Source organism: Leopardus geoffroyi, chromosome X (assembly GCF_018350155.1).
Source record: "Leopardus geoffroyi isolate Oge1 chromosome X, O.geoffroyi_Oge1_pat1.0, whole genome shotgun sequence".
NCBI classification, from domain to species: Eukaryota; Metazoa; Chordata; class Mammalia; order Carnivora; family Felidae; genus Leopardus; species Leopardus geoffroyi.
Window position 1 is genome coordinate 61701654 of NC_059343.1, and position 24343 is coordinate 61725996.

At 38.8% G+C, this 24343-nt stretch overlaps 1 protein-coding gene across 2 annotated transcripts in view; it reads right to left on the minus strand.

Annotated features, from left to right (window-relative positions):
- Nucleotides 1-12195: 12195 nt before the first annotated feature.
- ZDHHC15 (zinc finger DHHC-type palmitoyltransferase 15) overlaps nt 12196-24343 on the minus strand; it is a 204356-nt gene continuing 192208 nt past the window's right edge. Inside the window, exons 12-13 of one of the 2 annotated variants that reach the window (XR_006710984.1) lie at nt 18439-18557; nt 12196-16369 (exon numbers count right to left, since the gene is read on the minus strand). The gene's annotated coding sequence lies outside the window, so the exon portion shown is untranslated. The remainder of the gene's footprint in view (nt 16370-18438; nt 18558-24343) is intronic. The other variant, XM_045472156.1, reaches the window with a different exon arrangement.

The window sequence follows — 24343 nt, forward strand, 5'->3', positions numbered from 1 at the left end:
TTCCTGTTAAGTTTCTCAGGATCCACATAAGAGTGAAACCATATGGTATCTGTCTTTCTCTGTACGGCTTATTTCACTTAGCATCACACTCTCCAGTTCCATCCACGTTGCTACAAAAGGCCATATTTCATTTTTTCTCATTGCCACGTAGTATTCCATTGTGTATATAAACCACAATTTCTTTATCCATTCATCAGTTGATGGACATTTAGGCTCTTTCCATAATTTGGCTATTGTTGAGAGTGCTGCTATGAACATTGGGGTACAAGTGCCCCTATGCATCAGTACTCCTGTATCCCTTGGATAAATTCCTAGCAGTGCTATTGCTGGGTCATAGGGTAGGTCTATTTTTAATTTTCTGAGGAACCTCCACACTGCTTTCCAGAGCGGCTGCACCAATTTGCATTCCCACCAACAGTGCAAGAGGGTTCCCGTTTCTCCACATCCTCGCCAGCATCTATAGTCTCCTGATTTGTTCATTTTGGCCACTCTGACTGGCGTGAGGTGGTACCTGAGTGTGGTTTTGATTTGTATTTCCCTGATAAGGAGCGACGCTGAACATCTTTTCATGTGCCTGTTGGCCATCCGGATGTCTTCTTTAGAGAAGTGTCTATTCATGTTTTCTGCCCATTTCTTCACTGGGTTATTTGTTTTTCGGGTGTGGAGTTTGGTGAGCTCTTTATAGATTCTGGATACTAGCCCTTTGTCCGATATGTCATTTGCAAATATCTTTTCCCATTCCGTTGGTTGCCTTTTAGTTTTGTTGGTTGTTTCCTTTGCTGTGCAGAAGCTTTTTATCTTCATAAGGTCCCAGTAATTCACTTTTGCTTTTAATTCCCTTGCCTTTGGGGATGTGTCGAGTAAGAGATTGCTACGGCTGAGGTCAGAGAGGTCTTTTCCTGCTTTCTCCTCTAAGGTTTTCATGGTTTCCTGTCTCACATTCAGGTCCTTTATCCATTTTGAGTTTATTTTTGTGAATGGTGTGAGAAAGTGGTCTAGTTTCAACCTTCTGCATGTTGCTGTCCAGTTCTCCCAGCACCATTTGTTAAAGAGGCTGTCTTTTTTCCATTGGATGTTCTTTCCTGCTTTGTCAAAGATGAGTTGGCCATACGTTTGTGGGTCTAGTTCTGGGGTTTCTATTCTATTCCATTGGTCTATGTGTCTGTTTTTGTGCCAATACCATGCTGTCTTGATGATGACAGCTTTGTAGTAGAGGCTAAAGTCTGGGATTGTGATGCCTCCTGCTTTGGTCTTCTTCTTCAAAATTCCTTTGGCTATTCGGGGCCTTTTGTGGTTCCATATGAATTTTAGGATTGCTTGTTCTAGTTTCGAGAAGAATACTGGTGCAATTTTGATTGGGATTGCATTGAATGTGTAGATAGATTTGGGTAGTATTGACATTTTGACAATATTTATTTTTCCAATCCATGAGCAGGGAATGTCTTTCCATTTCTTTATATCTTCTTCAATTACCTTCATAAGCTTTCTATAGTTTTCAGCATACAGATCCTTTACATCTTTGGTTAGATTTATTCCTAGGTATTTTATGCTTCTTGGTGCAATTGTGAATGGGATCAGTTTCTTTATTTGTCTTTCTGTTGCTTCATTGTTAGTGTATAAGAATGCAACTGATGTCTGTACATTGATTTTGTATCCTGCAACTTTGCTGAATTCATGTATCAATTCTAGCAGACTTTTGGTGGAGTCTATCGGATTTTCCATGTATAATATCATGTCATCTGCAAAAAGCGAAAGCTTGATTTCATCTTTGCCAATTTTGATGCCTTTAATTTCCTTTTGTTGTCTGATTGCTGATGCTAGAACTTCCAACACTATGTTCAACAACAGCGGTGAGAGTGGGCATCCCTGTCGTGTTCCTGATCTCAGGGAAAAAGCTCTCAGTTTTTCACCGTTGAGGATGATGTTAGCTGTGGGTTTTTCATAAATGGCTTTTATGATCTTTAAGTATGTTCCTTCTATCCCGACTTTCTCAAGGGTTTTTATTAAGAAAGGGTGCTGGATTTTGTCAAAGGCCTTTTCTGCATCGATTGACAGGATCATATGGTTCTTCTCTTTTTTTTTTTGTTAATGTGATGTATCACATTGATTGATTTGCGAATGTTGAACCAGCCCTGCATCCCAGGAATGAATCCCACTTGATCCTGGTGAATAATTCTTTTTATATGCCGTTGAATTCGATTTGCTAGTACCTTACTGAGAATTTTTGCCTCCATATTCATCAGGGATATTGGCCTGTAGTTCTCTTTGTTTACTGGGTCTCTGTCTGGTTTAGGAATCAAAGTAATACTGGCTTCATAGAATGAGTCTGCAAGTTTTCCTTCCCTTTTTATTTCTTGGAAGAGCTTGAGAAGGATAGGTATTATCTCTGCTTTAAACGTCTGGTAGAACTCCCCTGGGAAGCCATCTGGGCCTGGACTCTTATTTGTTGGGAGATTTTTGATAACCGATTCAATTTCTTCGCTGGTTATGGGTCTGTTCAAGCTTTCTATTTCCTCCTGATTGAGTTTTGGAAGAGTGTGGGTGTGCAGGAATTTGTCCATTTCTTCCAGGTTGTCCAATTTGTTGGCATATAATTTTTCATAGTATTCCCTGATAATTGTTTGTATCTCTGAGGGATTGGTTGTAATAATTCCATTTTCATTCATGATTTTATCTATTTGGGTCATCTCCCTTTTCTTTTTGAGAAGCCTGGCTAGAGGTTTGTCAATTTTGTTTATTTTTTCAAAAAACCAACTCTTGGTTTCGTTGATCTGCTCTACAGTTTTTATAGACTCTATATTGTTTATTTCTGCTCTGATCTTTATTATTTCTCTTCTTCTGCTGGGTTTGGGGTGTCTTTGCTGTTCTGCTTCTATTTCCTTTAGGTGTGCTGTTAGCTTTTGTATTTGGGATTTTTCTTGTTTCTTGAGATAGGCCTGGATTGCAATGTATTTTCCTCTCAGGACTGCCTTCGCTGCGTCCCAAAGCGTTTGGATTGTTGTATTTTCATTTTCGTTTGTTTCCATATATTTTCAAATTTCTTCTCTAATTGCCTGGTTGACCCACTCATTCGTTAGTAGGGTGTTCTTTAACCTCCATGCTTTTGGAGGTTTTCCAGACTTTTTTCTGTGGTTGATTTCCAGCTTCATAGCATTGTGGTCTGAAAGTATGCATGGTATAATTTCAATTCTGGTAAACTTATGAAGGGCTGTTTTGTGACCCAGTATATGATCTATCTTGGAGAATGTTCCATGTGCACTCGAGAAGAAAGTATATTCTGTTGCTTTGGGATGCAGAGTTCTAAATATATCTGTCAAGTCCATCTGATCCAATGTCTCATTCAGGGCCCTTGTTTCTTTACTGACCGTGTGTCTAGATGATCTATCCATTTCTATAAGTGGGGTGTTAAAGTCCCCTGCAATTACCACATTCTTATCAATAAGGTTGCTTATGTTTATGAGTAGTTGTTTTATATATTTGGGGGCTCCGGTATTCGGCGCATAGACATTTAAAATTGTTAGCTCTTCCTGATGAATAGACCCTGTATCTATTATATAATGTCCTTCTTCATCTCTTGTTACAGCCTTTAATTTAAAGTCTAGTTTGTCTGATATAAGTATGGCTACTCCAGCTTTCTTTTGGCTTCCGGTAGCATGATAAATAGTTCTCCATCCCCTCACTCTCAATCTAAAGGTGTCCTCAGGTCTAAAATGAGTCTCTTGTAGACAGCAAATAGATGGGTCTTGTTTTTTTATCCATTCTGATACCCTATGTCTTTTGGTTGGCGCATTTAATCCATTTACATTCAGTGTTATTATAGAAAGATACGGGTTTAGAGTCATTGTGATGTCTGTATGTTTTATGCTTGTAGTGATGTCTCTGGTATTTTGTCTCACAGGGTCCCCCTCACGATCTCTTGTAGGGCTGGTTTAGTGGTGACAAATTCCTTCAGTTTTTGTTTGTTTGGGAAGACCTTTATCTCTCCTTCTATTCTAAATGACAGACTTGCTGGATAAAGGATTCTCGGCTGCATATTTTTTCTGTCTAGCACACTGAAAATCTCGTGCCAATTCTTTCTGGCCTGCCAAGTTTCAAAAGAGAGATCAGTCACGAGTCTTATAGGTCTCCCTTTATATGTGAGGGCACGTTTACCCCTTGCTGCTTTCAGAATTTTCTCTTTATCCTTGTATTTTCCCAGTTTCACTATGATATGTCGTGCAGAAGATCGATTCAAGTTACGTCTGAAGGGAGTTCTCTGTGCCTCTTGGATTTCAATGCCTTTTTCCTTCCCCAGTTCAGGGAAGTTCTCAGCTATTATTTCTTCAAGTACCCCTTCAGCACCTTTCCCTCTCTCTTCCTCCTCTGGGATACCAATTATGCGTATATTATTTCTTTTTAGTGTATCACTTAGTTGTCTAATTTTCTCCTCATACTCCTGGATTTTTTTATCTCTCTTTTTCTCAGCTTCCTCTTTTCCCATAACTTTATCTTCTAGTTCACCTATTGTCTCCTCTGCCTCTTCAATCCGAGCCGTGTTGGTTTCCATTTTGTTTTGCATTTCATTTAAAGCGTTTTTCAGCTCTTCGTGACTGTTCCTTAGTCCCTTGATCTCTGTAGCAAGAGATTCTCTGCTGTCCTCTATACTGTTTTCAAGCCCAGCGATTAATTTTATGACTATTATTCTAAATTCACTTTCTGTTATATTATTTAAATCCTTTTTGATCAGCTCATTAGCTGTCGTTATTTCCTGGAGATTCTTCTGAGGGGAATTCTTCTGCTTGGTCATTTTGGATAGTCCCTGGCGTGGTGAGGACCTGCAGGGCACTTCCCCTGTGCTGTGGTGTATAACTGGAGTTGGTGGGCGGAGTCGCAGTCCGACCTGATGTCCGCCCCCGGCCCACCGCTGGGGCCACAGTCAGACTGGTGTGTGCTTTCTCTTCCCCTCTCCTAGGGGCGGGATTCACTGTGGGGTGGCGTGGCCCATCTGGGCTACTTGCACACTGCCAGGCTTGTGATGCTGGGGATCTGGCGTATTAGCTGGGGTGGGTAGGCAAGGTGCACAGGGGCAGGAGGGGCAGGCTTAGCTCGCTTCTCCTTAGGTGATCCACTTCAGGAGGGGCCCTGTGGCAGCGGGAGGGAGTCAGATCCGCTGCCGGAGGTTTGGCTCCTCCGCAAAAGCACAGAGTTGGGTGTTTGCGCGGAGCGAGGAAGTTCCCTGGCAGGAACTGGTTCTCTTTGGGATTTTGGCTGGGGGATGGGCGGGGGAGATGGCGCTGGCGAGCGCCTTTGTTCCCCACCAGACTGAGCTCTGTCGTCTGGGGGCTCAGCAGCTCTCCTCCCTTTGTCCTCCAGCCTTTCTGCTTTCCGAGCAGAGCTGTTAACTTATGACCTCCCAGACGCTAAGTCGCGCTTGCTGTCGGAGCACTGTCCGTCAGGCCCCTCCGCTTTTGCCCGCCAGACTCGGGGGCTCTGCTTGGCCAGCGAGCCGCCCCTCTGCCCCGGCTCCCTCCAGCCAGTCCGTGGAGTGCGCACCGCCTTGCCGCCCTTCCTACCCTCTTCCGTGGGCCTCTCGTCTGCGCTTGGCTCCGGCGACTCCGTTCTGCTAATCCTCTGGCGGTTTTCTGGGTTATTTAGGCAGGTGTAGGTGGAATCTAAGTGATCAGCAGGACGTCCGGTGAGCCCAGCGTCCTCCTACGCCGCCATCTTCCCTCCTCCCGACCAGTAGGGTGTTCTTTAACCTCCATGCTTTTGGAGGTTTTCCAGACTTTTTTTCTGTGGTTGATTTCAAGCTTCATAGCATTGTGGTCTCAAAGTATGCATGGTATAATTTCAATTCTGGTAAACTTATGAAGGGCTGTTTTGTGACCCAGTATATGATCTATCTTGGAGAATGTTCCATGTGCACTCGAGAAGAAAGTATATTCTGTTGCTTTGGGATGCAGAGTTCTAAATATATGTGTCAAGTCCATCTGATCCAATGTCTCATTCAGGGCCCTTGTTTCTTTACTGACCGTGTGTCTAGATGATCTATCCATTTCTGTAAGTGGGGTGTTAAAGTCCCCTGCAATTACCACATTCTTCTCAATAAGGTTGCTTATGTTAATGAGTAGTTGTTTTATATATTTGGGGGCTCCGGTATTCGGCGCATAGACATTTATAATTGCTAGCTCTTCCTGATGAATAGGCCCTGTAACTCTTATATAATGTCCTTCTTCATCTCTTGTTACAGCCTTTAATTTAAAGTCTAGTTTGTCTGATAGAAGTATGGCTACTCCAGCTTTCTTTTGGCTTCCGGTAGCATGATAAATAGTTCTCCATCCCCTCACTCTCAATCTAAAGGTGTCCTCAGGTCTAAAATGAGTCTCTTGTAGACAGCAAATAGATGGGTCTTGTTTTTTTATCCATTCTGATACCCTATGTCTTTTGGTTGGCGCATTTAATCCATTTACATTCAGTGTTAGTATAGAAAGATACGGGTTTAGAGTCATTGTGATGTCTGTATGTTTTATGCTTGTAGTGTTGTCTCTGGTACTTTGTCTCACAGGGTCCCCCTTAGGATCTCTTGTAGGGCTGGTTTAGTGGTGACAAATTCCTTCAGTTTTTGTTTGGGAAGACCTTTATCTCTCCTTCTATTCTAAATGACAGGCTTGCTGGATAAAGGATTCTCGGCTGCATATTTTTTCTGTCTAGCACACTGAAAATCTCGTGCCAATTCTTTCTGGCCTGCCAAGTTTCAAAAGAGAGATCAGTCACGAGTCTTATAGGTCTCCCTTTATATGTGAGGGCACGTTTACCCCTTGCTGCTTTCAGAATTTTCTCTTTATCCTTGTATTTTCCCAGTTTCACTATGATATGTCGTGCAGAAGATCGATTCAAGTTACGTCTGAAGGGAGTTCTCTGTGCCTCTTGGATTTCAATGTCTTTTTCCTTCCCCAGTTCAGGGAAGTTCTCAGCTATTATTTCTTCAAGTACCCCTTCAGCACCTTTCCCTCTCTCTTCCTCCTCTGGGATACCAATTATGCGTATATTATTTCTTTTTAGTGTATCACTTAGTTCTCTAATTTTCCCCTCATACTCCTGGATTTTTTTATCTCTCTTTTTCTCAGCTTCCTCTTTTCCCATAACTTTATCTTCTAGTTCACCTATTGTCTCCTCTGCCTCTTCAATTCGAGCCGTGGTGGTTTCCATTTTGTTTTGCATTTCATTTAAAGCGTTTTTCAGCTCCTCGTGACTGTTCCTTAGTCCCTTGATCTCTGTAGCAAGAGATTCTCTGCTGTCCTCTATTCTGTTTTCAAGCCCTGCGATTAATTTTATGACTATTATTCTAAATTCACTTTCTGGTATATTATTTAAATCCTTTTTGATCAGCTCATTAGCTGTCGTTATTTCCTGGAGATTCTTCTGAGGGGAATTCTTCTGCTTGGTCATTTTGGATAGTCCCTGGCGTGGTGAGGACCTGCAGGGCACTTCCCCTGTGCTGTGGTGTATAACTGGAGTTGGTGGGCGGGGCCGCAGTCCGACCTGATGTCTGCCCCCGGCCCACCGCTGGGGCCACAGTCAGACTGGTGTGTGCTTTCTCTTCCCCTCTCCTAGGGGCGGGATTCACTGTGGGGTGGCGTGGTCCATCTGGGCTACTTGCACACTGCCAGGCTTGTGATGCTGGGGATCTGGTGTATTAGCTGGGGTGGGTAGGCAAGGTGCACAGGGGCAGGAGGGGCAGGCTTAGCTCGCTTCTCCTTAGGTGATCCACTTCAGGAGGGGCCCTGTGGCAGCGGGAGGGAGTCAGATCTGCTTCAGGAGGTTTGGCTCCGCAGAAGCACAGAGTTGGGTGTTTGCGCGGAGCGAGCACGTTCCCTCGCAGGAACTGGTTCCCTTTGGGATTTTGGCTTGGGGATGGGTGAGGGAGATGGCGCTGGCGAGCGCCTTTGTTCCCCACCAAACTGAGCTCTGTCGTCCGGGGGCTCAGCAGCTCTCCCTCCCTTTGTCCTCCAGCCTTCCTGCTTTCGGAGCAGAGCTGTTAACTTATGACCTCCCAGACGCTAAGTCACGCTTGCTGTCGGAACACAGTCCGTCTGGCCCCTCCGCTTTTGCCCGCCAGACTCGGGGGCTCTGCTTGGCCGGCGAGCCGCCCGTCCACCCCGGCTCCCTCCCGCCAGTCCGTGGAGCGTGCACCGCCTTGCCGCCCTTCCTACCCTCTTCCGTGGGCCTCTCGTCTGCGCTTGGCTCTGGCGACTCCGTTCTGGTAATCCTCTGGCGGTTTTCTGGGTTATTTAGGCAGGTGCAGGTGGAAGCTAAGTGATCAGCAGGACGCGCGGTGAGCGCAGCGTCCTCCTACGCCGCCATCTTCCCTCCTCCCCCCAAATAAACATTTTTAATTAAAAAAATTATGTTTATTTTTGAGCGCAAGAGAGACAGAGTGTGAGTGGGGGAGGGGAAGAGAGAGAGGGAGACACAGAATCTGAAGCAGGTTCCAGGCTCTGATCTGTCAGCGCAGAGTCTGACGTGGGGCAGGAGTGCACGGACCAGGAGATCATGACCTGAGCTGAAGTTGGACGCTTAACCAACTGAGCCAACCAGGTGTCCTAATAAACATTTTAAAAAAGGTTTTGTTAAGGAAACCATCAACAAAACAAAAAGGCAACTTACTGAATGGGAGAAGACATCTATAAATCTGATAAGAGATGAATGTCATATATATATATATATATATATATAGAACTCAACAAACAATCCAATTGAAAAATGGGATGAGGATCTGAATAGACATTCTTCCAAAGCAGACATACAAATGGCCACAGACACATGAAAAGATTCTCATCATTACGAATCATTAGGGAAATGTAAATCAAAACCACAATGAGATATCACCTCACACCTATCAGAATGGCTAAAATCAAAAACACAAGAAGTAATGAATGTTGGCAATAATGTGGAGGATAAGGAACCTTCATGCACTATTAGTGGAAATATAAATTGCTGCAGCTACTGTTGAAAACAATATGGAGGTTCCTCAAAAAAATAAAAATAGAAATATGTTGATCAAATAACTTCCAGGTTGGTTTTTACCCAAAGAAAATTAAAACACTAACTTGGAAATATATGTCCATTCTTGTTTATTGCAGGAGCATTTGCAATACCCAGGATATGAAAGCAACCTAAATTTCCATTGATAGATGAATGGATAAGGGAGATGTGATATATATAATGGAATATTAACCATAAAAAAGGATTTTTGTCCTTTGTGACAACATGGATGGACATAGATGTTATTTTGCTAAACGAAATAATTCAGACTGAAAAAGACAAATACCACAAGATTTCACTCATATGTGGAATCTAAAAAGACCAAATGAGAAACAGACAAAAAGCAAAATCAGACCTACAGCGAACAGAGGTTGCCAGAGTTAAGTGAGATGGGGGTACATGAAATTGGTGAAGGGGAGAGGGAGATACAGTCTTCTAGTTATGGAATGAATAAGTCATGGGCATAAAAGCACAACATAGAAAATATAGTCAGTGATATTGTAATAGGGTTGTATGGTAACAGATTGTAGCTACACTTGTGAACATAGCATAATGTATAGAGAAGTCAAATCACTATGTTGAACACCTCAAATTAATGTAACATTGTGTGTCAACTATACTCAAAAATAATTTACAAGACAAAGATGTTATCTCATGGCAGTGAGATAACATGAAAAGGCAGTTTTAAAAGGTAGATTGGGTAAAATAGAAAGACTTCATAAAAATATATTGTTTTATTTTTCAACCAGGATTGTATCATCCACATTCTTTTAAAACAAGTCATATGGAGGCAAAGTTGATTTTCATGAATTTGGCTGTTTTGAGATTGTCCAAAACTTTCATGTGAATAAAAAGTAGGAGACTTGATAAGTTCCTGACATATGAATACATTTAAAAATAGTGTTTAGAAGTAGATGTTCCAGGTGGTTCTGTTAAGATAATCATACAGAGGCAGTGATATAAATGCAAATCTGAAGTTGTCTCTGGGACAGTCAGCAAATATGATAAACATAGAAGAGGTAAATTAATTTTACACTCAACTAAATTACAATTTTAATAAATTGAAAATGTGTAGGTAGAAAATAGAAGGCTTCAGAGTTTGGGGGCAGTGATAATCAAGTGGAAAAGGGTTAAATATTGTTTCCTATCTCATCTTCACCTATTTTTCCTACTATTCCCCTTTGAGTTTTTACACCTAACAGAACCTCAACTCTCAGCATCCAGTAGCTTTGCCACTCTTAATCACTCTTGATTAAGAGGCAACTTAGGGTTTGTATTTGTGTTGCATTTCCCTGAACCACATTACTTCAATAAGTGCTTTCTAATTGTCCAGGGTAATTTATGTATGGCATGACAGTGAATTGGTAAGATAATGACAATTTTTGACTGTTAACCTACATTCTTTAAAGTTCCAATGGCAAAACTTTTGCTTCCCCTGTACAGTGAATTGCATTTTATTTTTATTGACATTCTTCTATGCCACAGTCAGATTTATTTTAGAATATGCCAATATTATCAGGATCTGGGTCTGATACTATCCTAATTTGCAAAATTGATTTAAATATTTCAGTTAAAGTTTCTTTCCAAGCCATAAACATACTTTAAAAAACTGCTTAAATTGTGATTTTTACTATCATAAATTCTCCACCCCATAAAGTTGGAAGTCTAAACATTGAAACACTCAAAGTGAAATTGACTAGTTTTTAATGTTCCTGCATATGGTGAGAAAATTTGAAAATTTTGTTTATCAGACGAACATATGGGAAGGGTTAAAAAAAAAAGAGAGAATGGGAAACAAACTATAACAGATTCTTAATGAGAGAGAACAAACTGGGGGTTGATGGATGGAGGCAGGTGGGGGATGAGCTAGATGGCTTATGGGTATTAAGAAGGGCACTTGTTATGATGAGCACTGGGTGTTGTATATAAGTGATCAATCACTGAATTCTACTCCTGAAATCAATATTGCACTGTATGTTAACTAACCAGAATTTAAATAAAAATTAAAAAAGAAAACTTCTAACATTAAGAAAGTGTGTATAAATATATTTACACATTACTGTATAAACTATTATTGCATATCTTTATACCTATAAAATTTCCTTTTGAAAATATATGCCTTTAATTTTCTTAGTAACCTTTATTCAAATAAGATACTTGTATAAAGGTCTCCTCTTTTATGCCTTTTTTTTAACCTAGAAAGAAATTAATTGTATTTTCTTTGTAGTATTTGAGTTTTTTTACACTGTGATGCAAATTCAAGCTGTTTGTAGCTGGTATATTGGAATAAATGAAATGGGATTTTTCAGGTGAGATGTTTGAGGTTTTTACCTAAGATAAATTATGTACTTTTATAAGCTTAACTGTAATAAAAGACTTTTTTCTGGTTTTATGTTAAGCCTGACCTCTATGGGCTGGGCTTCTCCCAATTCAAGTTCTCCATTATTATTTAGTTGAGGTCAGCAATGACTGTTCTAAACTTCAACTTTAAACACTTTGCATTTCCAATGATTTATACCTTCTTTTAGGCTGAGAGGCTTTTCTTCATTCTGTCTGAAAAGGTCTTTTTGTGTAAATGGTGCACCTATTGAGGGAAACTTTATTTGGGGTTTACTTAATGAGGGTATCTTGAAATATTTCTCTGAGGGTAATGTATAATTTAGGAGCAAGTGTGCCACTGTGTTCTTTTCTCAGGATCATTGTATTCTTTTTTTCAGGTGACATGCATCTGGAGAATAATAAACATAATTTTCAGTGTAAGAAAAAATAAACCAGAATTCATATCATCCTTAGTCACATAAGAAAAGTTCTTTTTCTTTTTACTTATCATGACAACAGAGGGAAAGACAAAAGATGTGAGGCTGAGCAGAGATCAAACATGATGAAGTGCCATTAGACTAGTCAGCTTTCTACCTAAAAACCATTGCTGGTAATTTCCCAACTCACATCCATGTAGGTGCATAAGAAATACTGAGCACAGGGTTGGGGGCTCTTCAGTAGATATGTTACAGAAGAGTCTACATAACACACATACCAATAAACCTGGGAGTGAATAAACTCTACTACAGCCCCATGAAATCAGATGTATAGAAATTTCCATCAAAGTTGTCTGGAATTTTAAGCTTTGCCAACGTTGTTTAACAGAACTATAATATACAAAAGAAACAACAATTTTATGCATATGCTTTTAATAAAGGACATAGGAAGATAAAACTTAGTATTTGTGGATATTTCTGTAGCAAGACACATGATTTAGAGAATACTGTATACAATAACTTTGAGCAGATTAGTGGAAAAAAAGGATTTGTAGCAAATTGGCAAGTTGAGCTTAACTGCTAGAGCCCCAGTGCCTTTCTTTTTCTGGCTCTCCAACATATTTCATATATTACCAAGACTAAGTACCAGCTTTCATGCTGTGTCTCTTTGCTGATTTATCCAGCAGGGTGACAGCAATTATTCCTTGAATACATCTTACCTTGTTTTTTTTTTGTTGTTTTTTTTGCTTTTACTGTCATTCCCTACAAAAAATCTGTTTCCTGATATATTGCACTCATTGTCCATCTTAACTCATTCTGCTGATGGCCACATACCACTCTGCTACAAAAAACAAATGTAATAGTTTTAAACACTGCAGGACACAGTCCTAGCCCTTTTGGGGAAGCAAATAGTTGTTGGTTGCATGCTCTTAGGAGTCATCCATTCATTATTATATTACATAACACCTGCATGCAAAAGACTACAACTTAATATGGTACATTACAGCAAAGGTTAAAGAAATGCAGATGTACCATGCCTCATAAACCATTTCCTACTGATTACATGGAACTCATCAATTTTCTAAGAACATAGGACTTGTGAAAGGGTTTAACAACCTTGTCTTTTGCACCAACTGAATATCATAGCTACTCTGGAAGTAGAAGTTTTAGAATGTATAAATGGAGTGTTCTTCACTTGAAGTGGCTGTTGGACTTTTTTCTAAAAGGAGAGGACAAAGAATCATTCCTTTAAAGTATTTGCACCTGATGACCAAGCAGCCTACTTTGAGGGAAGCATGTAGTGTGCGTATATGTGTGCACACATGTATGTAGTAGACATATATGTGTGATGAGAGGTAAAAGGGATAGGCTTTGCATGACTGTTACATTCCTATGAATTTAGGCCATGTTACATTTCAGGTGCATGTCACAATAATGTACATTCAATATTCTTAAAACATACCTGCTTGGGATTGTGCTTAAATCTCCATTAACCTCAATGTCTACGCTTTGTGCAATTTGGCATAAACATGGGGAAGCACATTCTTTTCTCTGGCAAAGACAGGCCTGAGATTGGGCTCTATGGGTGCCAGAGGAGATAATGGCAATGGCTGATGTCGCATAGTGTGAAATATGTGAGTTACATGGGACCAATGTGGGAAAGAGACATATATAACATATCACATAGAAAATAAGAGTTATTTAATTGCATACTTTTAGATGTTGGACAAAGTGGAAATTTTCTGAAATGTGATCCTGCCCTAATTTATCTCAGTGTTCTAAGCTGTTCCATGGTAATTCCAGTACTGGGAAGCCAAGTCAGTCTAACATTCACTGGACATGATAACTGAGTTCTGTCCCAGACAGCTATGTGCTTTTGGAGGCCACTTCATTTTTTTTTTTTGGCCTTAATTTTCCTAGATGTTCCATGGGTAAAATAATTTCTATTCCAAGGACATTGTTAGAATGAATTGAAGAACTTTAATAAAGTATTCTAAACTCTGCAAGAACAAGTCAGCAATGAGAGCATGGAAGAAAGAATGGAGCACACTGATTAGGTTAGTTATGGTTCAAGTTTTCATCCCAGTCCTTCAATGAAAGACTTATATAAGAGCACTAGGGAGTTACATAGCACCTTTAGTAGTTTTAGGATCCTAATAATGAGTATCTTAATTTTGCAAATGTGGAATATGGGTACCAAAAAATTGGGGAATGAGATCCCACAGAGGTTATTTGACAGGGCCTCAAGGAAAACAAGCAACAGAGCCAGATCAAGATATACTAATTATTAGGTTAATCTCTCTGTCAATCAATAGTCAATCAATGAGGGGGAGTGCCTATGTACGGTAGGCAATACTCAATGATCTATGGATAGGGGTATTATTAGAGTCTATAAGCTAGTGGAATAAAGGTGCTGAGATAGGAATAGGATTTATTTCTCCAAGCCCCCCCCCCCACTTAAAACTCTTATTTATTTGCCCTTTGAAGATGGTTTAAGTCAGCTTTGCATTATAGCTCTCCTGAGCTTTACTCTTCCTTCCAGTACTTCCCTATAATTTCTTGATACTATCTTTTATGACCTGATTTCTATCAGTGCCAAACTCTGATACACTCTATGCATCAAAGAAATGGTCGATTCTTTCCTGACTTTGAATCATAGTGAGAAGCTACCCTGCCTAAACCTTGGCAGAAGATGATGGGAAAGAGAGAGACCTCTTCGAAGCCCACTGACTGTGGAGTAAATAATGGCCTATCTTTAGAGAAAGGTGCATTACTATATCAATAAAAGGCAAGGTTTGTCCATCATAAGACCATGTGAATGGCCAAATAAACTTTCAAGAAAAACCTAAACAAGAGAGTGTTTTGGAGGAAGAAAGAAAGGGGGATAAAGCTTCCCATACATGAGGTCATTGTGAAACCTAGTGTGTATAGTCTTCTAGGTTGCTTCTTAGCATCTGAGTTTGAGAAACATTCCCTGGCCCTAATAGATTTTGTCACGTATAGTATTCTTTCAAATGAAATGCTGGCCACAATCCATTTAATTTATGCTAAAAGTCTTACCTCAACCAAAATTACCTAGAGGATCTAAATGAACAAGTTTTTTTTGTTTCTTTAAGTAGCTAAATTGCTCACCTTCTCACCTCCACTGGAGTTTGAACATCAAATAGTTTGTAGTAGGCAAGTTTTCTTTTACTCAAAAAGGTTTTAGGGGGCATAATTTAGTAAACCTAATGTCCTTATAGGAGCTTAACTCCTTGGTATCTGTAAGATGCCTCTAATTCCCACTTATCTCTGCAAGAGTTGGGACTTCTGTTGTCAGTAGCTGGGCACAAGAACACTGGCTGAGAAATGAAAACCATCAATGTTCTTAGGTATTATTATAAAGAAGCAGCATTAGTGTTCATACTCATTGATTTGGGCACTAGGACTAAAAGAAAGGTTGATTATAAATAAATGGGAAAATGAATGTAAACTATCTTAATGGCTGAGCTACCACTGAAGCTACAACAAGGAAAAAAAAGGAAAAAAAAAGGAAAAGAAAGTATTGGCATATTACTATGGGTTATCATTGTCTGTACACTAACCCCTGCTGTGAAAACAAAGATCTTTAGTGCTAATCCTTAGGCTAATTTCAACTTTGAAGCCTTACCTTATGAACAGTTTTGTAATTAAACCTGAAAATTATCTTTAAGCCCCTAACAAAACCTATGGTCCATAACTTAGGGTTATGGTTTTTCTTTCATCATAAGAACAATTAATATAGGCAAAAAAAGCTAGGTATCAGAGAAAATAATAAAAGTAACTGGAGAATTTTACCAAAGCCTGACATTAAAAGTCCTTAAAACACTTATGTTTATTTAATAAAGTGGAGATCTGATCTTCTCTATTAGTTGTGGTGCTTTCAGGAACATTACACATTTATGACAGAGAACAGGCTTTGCATTGTTCAATTCCCAACTGAGGACCTTGATTATGGGGTGTTGAATCTGCCTCTTGAATTTTACATGCCTGATATAGGGATGGTTTTCACAGCCCAGCAAATATTTAAATTGCTATTTAGGGAAAAACGCAGAGTTGAATAAAAACCTTGGATTTTAACCTTGATTTTCATAACACGCAGCAGAATTTTGTGTAAATATGCTGCACATATGCATGCTTATAAATGCACAGGCACACAAGCAGCAAACATATCTGATTCCCCTCATACCACAAAGACCCTATAAAGATAATTAACAGTCTTTCCAGGGGAGTGAAAGACTCCATGGAAGTCTTGTGAATTCCTCTTTACCCGACAAGAGAAATAACAAGAGTCTCTGGGAAGGTATATATGTTACATTCAGGTTTTTACAGATTGGGGAGGAGAAATGAAGAAAGAGAGGAAGACTGTCTTGAGTTAATTGCTACCAGATCAATGGGTTCAGTTAGTAAATTAAATAGCTTGTAAAGTCCTGAAACATCTATCTGCACAGCAAATATTTGATGGAATGCTTTTAAATTGTGAAGCTTTCAATCCACTATGGTGACTTATTTTGAAGATTAAAATGGTTCCCAACATTGAATTCTGTAAGCCTCATGGGAGATGGAGGGTCCTGGGAATGAAAAAAAGAAATTCACAGGTGAGCTGAACAACTGTAAATATCTACATGGTAACATCCATTGAGAATATGCAATCATTAAAATTATGTTTATGAAACATATGGGTCAGCACCGAAAAATGTTAAGTGAAAAGAGCAGGATGAAAAATCATATAATAATGTAATAATTATTTTTAACCCAAAAGTTGTACCTGGAAAACAAAGACTGAGAAAATATACTAGATTGTTCAAAGTCGTGGGTTCATGGGTAATTTATTTTTATTTTCATTACTTTCTACTTGTATTTTCCACATTTTCTCAAGTAAATATATAACTGATAACACAAAAATGTTTTTTTTTTGAAATTCACATGAAAATAAGCTTTGAAAGTGGACAATTCTGAATCTGAATTCTAGCTTTGAAACTCGTTATCTCTGTGACTCTGGACAAATAACATAAATGGACCTTAGTTTCTTCAACTGTAAAATCAACACAATAAAATCTACCTAACAAAGTCTGGCATATAGTAGGCACTGAAGTAACTATTGTTAGTATAAGGTTCCTGAAGTAGCTATTATTAGTATAAGATTTCTGGAAAACAAGCCATATATTTTAAGAGTTTTAAAATTAAGTTCATACCAGTAGTTTTGCTTCTAAGATTCTATTCTAAGAAAATGATTATAAATGAGAAAAAAGATTAACGTTCAATGAAATATTGATGGCCTTTTCATAATAGTGAAAAATCAGATAAAATCTTAATGTTGGAAAGCATAAAATTGATTAAATAAATAATAACTTGATATAATGGGAAGTTACTTTTGACATTAATGAAAAATGAAGAATTCAAAACTGACAGTATGATCTCAATGTTTAAAAAATTCATTCGTAGAAAATATTGCAAGAGATACAACAAAATGTTTACATGACTTATCTTTAGGTGGTGGAATTATAGGTGATTTTAATTTTCTTCATAGTTTTTTCTCTTTTTGTTGTAAATATGCTTAATAAACTTTTTTTAATGTTTATTTTTGAGAGACAGAGTGTTTTCGGGGGAGGAGCAGAGAGAAGGGAACACAGAACCTGAAGCAGGCTCCAGGCTCCAAGCTGTCAGCACAGAGCCCCAGGCGGGGCTGGAACTCACGAACCGTGAGATCCTGACCTAAGCCGAAGTTGGAAGCTTAACTGACTAAGCTACCCAGGCACCCATAAAATTAATTGTAATGAGTTTTTAATATAAAAGCAATTCATATTCATCATAGAATAATTGGAAAATATAGAAAATAAAGAAAAACAAGGACCTATAATCTCAGAGCCTGTTTTTCATTCTCCCTCCTTATCATTCATTCTACAGATATTTATTGAATACTTAATATTCAACAGTGCCAGGCACTATTTTAGGGACTGGCACTAAAATGTGAACAAGACATAGTCCTTGCCCTCAAGGAGCTTACAATCTAGTGTGGAAGACAGACAAGTAAGTAGATTATTACAACACAGAATAAAAGTGTTCTCATAATGTTATTATGGTAGCATCCAGAAGGGACATAAAACTTAGCTATGTAGGTCAGTGACATACCCTGAGTAAATGGTGTGGAAGCTGAAACCTGAAAAAATAAATATTATATAGCCAGATGAGGAGACTGGAGTGGGGGAGGGGGGAGGCTGCTGAGAAAGCATTCCAATAATGGAAAACAGCAGGTGTGTGTTTGAGGGATTGAAAGTAGTAGAGTGTGGTTCAAGCATAGGGTGTGGGGATAAAACTAGTGGAAAGGAAGCTTTGGAGTTGAAAATTATGGAAGGAACCTTGAGAGATGAACAGTGGCCAGATCATGGAAGGGTTTGTAAACTGTGTTAAGGAGTTCACACTGTGCTGAGGCCAATGAAAGAGTCATTACACAATGTTTTTACATCATTCCAGTTGCAATATGGAGAATGGATTGGATGAGGGGCAAGACTGGAGGCGGGGAAACAAATTAAGAGGCTACTGCAGCAACACAGGTGGACACATGATCTGGGGTCATGGTAATCAGGATAGAGGAAAATGCACAGCTTCCAGAAATATTTAGGAAACACAGTCAACATACCTTGGTGATTAATTGGATGTGGGTAGGAGATGGAGTGGGAACAAAACAGGAAATAGGTTTTTGGGTGGGTGAAGTTGAAAAGCACTTGGTTATTCAGGTCTGGAGTTCAGGAAAGAATCCTGGGTGAGAAACATAGTAATTATGTGTTTGTGAGTGTGTACATACAGTGTGTATATATGCATATATCTTTATATATCTATAGATATATAGATATTTTTTAACCTTGATTTTCACAACACTATGTGCCAGGCACTGTCTTAAGGACTGGCACTAAAATGTGAACAATACATAGTCCTTGCCCTCAAGCAGCTTACAATCTTGTGTGGGAGACGCTATCTATCTATCTATCTATCTATCTATCTATCTATCTATAGATATATATAATATACACACACTCTTTAGCCAGAGAATGGATAGATTTCCTAAGGAATGAGTATATTAATGTGATGGTCAGGAAAAAAAAATAGCAAAGTTTGGAAGATATTATTTTAAGAAGCAGACCTTTGGTGGTAGTGGGAAAGGAAAGAAGGTACAGGAAGTTTGAGAGAAGCATAACAGAAGTTTTTTTTTGCTTTATTTTTTTAATTTTTAAATTTAAATAAAGTAAAATGAACTTTGGTTTGGTGTACTGTGAGCTTTTATACATGTGTAGAATCTTGTAACCACCATCTAAGATAGAATACAGCTGTTATATTCATATACAAATTTTGAGTGAACACAGGTTTTGTTATTCTAGAGGAAATATTCAAGAGTGGGATTACTGGGTCATATGGTAAAAGTATATTTAAATTTATAAGAAACTTTATAACAAACTGCCAAACTGTTTTCCAGAGTGCCTGAGCTATTGTGCATTCCCACCAGAAATATATGAGAATTCCAATTGTTCTGCATTCTTGTCAATACTTAGAATTATCACCATTAAAAAAAAATTGTTTTACCCATTCCAGAATGAGTGTAAAGGAATCTCCTCATAATTTTAATTTGCATTTTCCTCATGGCTAGTGATATTGAGCATCTTTTCTTGTACTCGTTTCCACTTTTTTGGTGAAGCATCCATTCAAACCTTTTGCCCATTTTTATTACTTTTTTTTTTATCTTTGAGCTGTTAGAGCACTTTAGATATTCTGGATATAAGTTCTTTATCAGATGCATGTTTTGCAAATACTTTCTCCCAGCCAGTGGCTTATCTTTTTATTCTCTTAACAGTGTTCTTTTGAGAAAACATATAAAATTTTGTTCAAGTATAATTTGTACATTTTTATTTTATGTGTTTTACTTTTGATGTCATATATAAGAACTTTGCCTAACTCAAAGTGACAAAGATTTTCTCCTATGTTCTAAGTGTTTTATAGTCTTACATCTGACATTAGGTATAGGATCTATTTTTGAGTTAATTTTTTATATGTTGTGAAGCATACATGTCGTAGTGATGTCCAGATGTTCTAGCACCATTTATTGAAAAACCGTATTTTCTCCAGTGAATTATGGTTACATCTTTGTGTAAAAACCAATAGATCACCTTTATGTGGGTCTATCTCAGAATTTTACTTTTTATTTTCTTCCATTGGTTTATGGGTCTATCCTTTTGCCAATACCACATCATCTTGACTACTGTAGAATTATAGTATATCTTAAAATTGGACAGATTTTGTCTTCTGACTTTGATTTTCTTTTTCAGAAAATTTTTGGCTATAGTAGTTCCCTTACTTTTCCATGTAAATTTTAGAATCAGCTTGTCTATACTTACAAAAATTCTTCTACATTTTTAATTGGGATTGCATTAAACCTGTCTACAAATTTGGGGACCATTGAAATCTTAACTATACTGAGTATTCTGACCCATGATCATAGTATGTCTCTTCATTTATTTAGGACTTCTTTGGTTTTTTTCATCAGTATTTTGTAGGTTTCAGCATACAGATCTTGTATATTATTTGTTAGATTTACATCTAGCTCTTTAAGTTTTGGAGTTATTGTAAGTGGTATTGTGTTTTTAATTTTGGTTTCCCAATTGTGCATTGCTAGTATATAGAAACACAACAGGTGTTTGTGTTGATCTTGTGTGTTGTAAACTTGGTAAACTCACTTATTTAGTTCTCAGAGTTTTTGTAGATTCTTTGAATTATCTATGTAGACAATCATGTCATCTGCAAATCAGGATAGTTTTATTTTTCTTTTCCAGAGTGGCCTTATATCTTTTTCTAGCCTTATTGCATGTGTTAAGACTTTCATTATGATATGGGATAGCAGTGATATGAGAGACTGAATGAAGTTGTGGTTAATAAAGGAAAGAACTACTGGTAAGTAGGTAAGTAGTGATGATTTTTCAAGCAAGCTTAGGCTGGAGACCACAAATAATTTCAGTTGTGTTATTTGTAATAAGTTGCAATCAATATTTATAATCGGTTTTGTTATTTTTGTAGTAGTTCTCAGCAGCCTGACTATAGGAATTGAGAAGGCAGACAGATTGAATCTGGATTTTTTTTTTCTGGCTGAGGCAATGCAGATAGGGAGATAAGAATATTGGCAAGAAATACCATTTGCAACAACTTGGTTGGGCCTAGAGGGTATGACGCTAAGTGAAATAAGTCAGACAGGAAAGACAAATACCATATGATTTCACCATATGTGGAATTTAAGAAACAACAAAATGAACAAAGAAGATGAACAAAAAAACCCAGACTCTTAAAGACAAAGAACAAATAAGTGGTTGCCAGAGGGAAGGTTGTCTTTTTTTTTTTTTTTTTAATTTTTTTTTCAACGTTTATTTATTTTTGGGACAGAGAGAGACAGAGCATGAACGGGGGAGGGGCAGAGAGAGAGGGAGACACAGAATTGGAAACAGGCTCCAGGCTCTGAGCCATCAGCCCCGAGCCTGACGCGGGGCTCGAACTCACGGACCGCGAGACCGTGACCTGGCTGAAGTCGGACGCCCAACCGACTGCGCCACCCAGGCGCCCCTGGAAGGTTGTCTTAATGAGCACACCTTATCTTAATGAGCACTGAGTAATATATACAATTGTATCATACACCTGAAATAGTATAATACTGTACTTTAAATATACTTCAAAAAATATATTGGCAACAGAAAAGTTGAAGCTCTATCCAGTCAAAGCTAGATAGAGAAGGGAGTAACAATCTAAAATTTTAATTTTTACTTATGTTATATTTTCTTTCAGTGTTTTTCTACATACATAGATACACTTTAATACTGAAAAGTTTTAAATTAAAATTTAAAATGTAATTTTATAATGTTTTCAAGGTTCATCCATGTTATAGCATCTATTCTTTTGGTTGCCAAATAGTATTCCATTGCATGGATATACCACATTTTATTACCTATTTATCAGCAGATAGACAGTAGGGTTGTTTTCACTTCTTGGCCATTATGAATAGCTGCTGTGAACATTCATGTAGAAGTTTTTGTGTGGACTATGCTTTCATTTCTCTTCGTTTTTATACAAGGACTGGAATTTCTGGGCCATATGGTATTTTTATGTTTAAGATTTTGAAGAATTGTCAAACTGTTTTCCGAAGTGATTGACCTGTTTTATGTTCCAACCAGCAGTGTATGAGGGTTGTGATTTTTCCACATAAATGTCAACACTATTATCTGTCTTTTGGATCCTAGTGGATATTAAGTGCTGTATTGTGGTTTTGATTTGCATTCCTCTAATGGCTAGTGATGTTAAGCATCTTTTCATGTGCTTATTTCATATGATTATTTACTTATGGAGAAATGTCTACTCAAATCCTTTATCATTTTTTTAAAAAATTTATTTTTATTTATATTATAGAATTGTAAATGTTCTTTATAGATCCTGCATACAAATCTCTTATCAGATATTTGATTTGTAAATATTTTTTCACCAAAGGCCACATATATAATTCCATGAAATCATGAAATCTATAGAGACTGAAAGGTAGATTAGTGGTTACTTAGAAGGAGTGAAGGGATGGGGAGTGACTGCTACAGGGTATGGGGTTTCCATATATTCTAAATTAATTGAGGTGATGGTTGTGCAACTCTATGAATATCCTAAAAACCACTGAATTGTACATTTAAAGTGGTCAAATTATATGGTATTGTGAATTATATCTCAACAAAGATGATAAAAAATGTACTTTTGGTATTCAACAGAGGAAGATGGTGGCATAGGAGAACACTGGCTCACCCCGTCTTGCTGACCACTTAGATTCTACCCACATCTGCCTACATACCCCAGAAAACTGCCAGAGACTAGCAAAATGGACTCTCTGGAGCAAGCATAGACAAGAGGTCCATGGAAGAGGGTAGGAAGGGCGGAGAGGCATTGCACAGCACACGGACTGGCGGGAGGGAGCTGGAGTGGTGGAGGGGCAGCCAGCCCACTCGGCAAGGCAGAGCCCCCGAGTCTGGCTTCCAAAAGTGGAGGCGCCAGATGGAGTGTGTTCTGACAGCCAACGGGACTTAACATCTGGAATGTTATAAGTCAACAGCTCTGCTCCAAGAGCGGGAGGGCTAGAGGACAACGGGAGGGAGAGTTGTTGAGCCCCGGAGGACAGAGCTCAGCTTGGCGGGAAACAAAGGTGCTCTCCAGCACCATATCCCTCGCCCATCCCCCAGCCAAAATCCCAAAGGGAACCAGTTCCCATCAGGGAACGTGCTTGCACTGCGCAAACACCCAATGCTGTGATTCTGTGGATCCATTCATTCGATGGGTCTGCCTCCCTCTCCATGGCGCAGGGACCCTCACGAAGCGGACCACTGAAGGTAAAGCGAGCTAAGTCTGCTCCTCCCGCCCCTGTGCACCTTGCAGATCCACCCCAGCTAATACGCCAGATCCCAGTGAAGCAGCACCACAAGCCTGGCAGTGTGCAAGAAGGCCAGACAGGGGCCACACCACTCCACAGTGAGTCCTGCCCCTGGGAGAGGGGAAAATAAGGTACACACCAGTCTGACTGTGGCCCCAGCGGTGGGCTGGGGGCAGACATCAGGTCTGACTGTGGCCCGCCCACCAACACAAGTTATTCCAGACAGCACAGAGGAAGAGCCCTGCAGTTCCACACCACTCCAGGGACTATCCGAAATGACAAAACGGAAGAATTCTCCTCAAAAGAAACTTCAGGAAGTAGCGACAGCTAATGAACTGATCAAAAATGATTTAAGCAATATAAAAGAAAATGAATTTAAAATAATAGTCATAAAATTAATTGCTGAGCTTGAAAAAAGTATGGAGGACAGCAGAGAATCTATTAGTACAGAGATCAAGGGACTATGAAACAATCAGGAGGAGCTAAAAAATGCTATAAATGAGCTACAAAATAAATGGGGGCGACCACACCTCAGATTGAAGAGGCAGAGGAGAGAATAGGTGAGCTAGAATATAAAATTATGGAAAAAGAGGAAGCTGAGAAAAAGAGAGATACAAAAATACAGGAGAATGAGGGGAGAATTAGAGAACTAAGTGACACAATTAAACGTAATAATATACACATAATTGGGATTCCACAAGAGGAAGACAAAGGGAAAGGTGCTGAAGGTATACTTGAAGAAATAATAGCTAAGAACTTCCCTGATCTGGGGAAGGAAAAAGGCATTGAAATCCAAGAGGCACAGAGAACTCCCTTCAGACGTAACTTGAATCAATCTTCTGCATGACATATCATAGTCAAACTGGCAAAATACAAGGATAAAGAGAAAATTCTGAAAGCAGCTAGAGATAAATGTGCTCTAACATATAAAGGGAGACCTGTAAGACTCGTGACCAATCTCTCTACTGAAACTTGGCAGGCCAGAAAGGAATGGCAGGAGATCTTCAATGTGATGAACAGAAAAAATATGCAGGTGAGAATCCTTTATCCAGCAAGTCTGTCATTTAGAATAGAAGGAGAGATAAAGGTCTTCCCAAACAAACAAAAACTG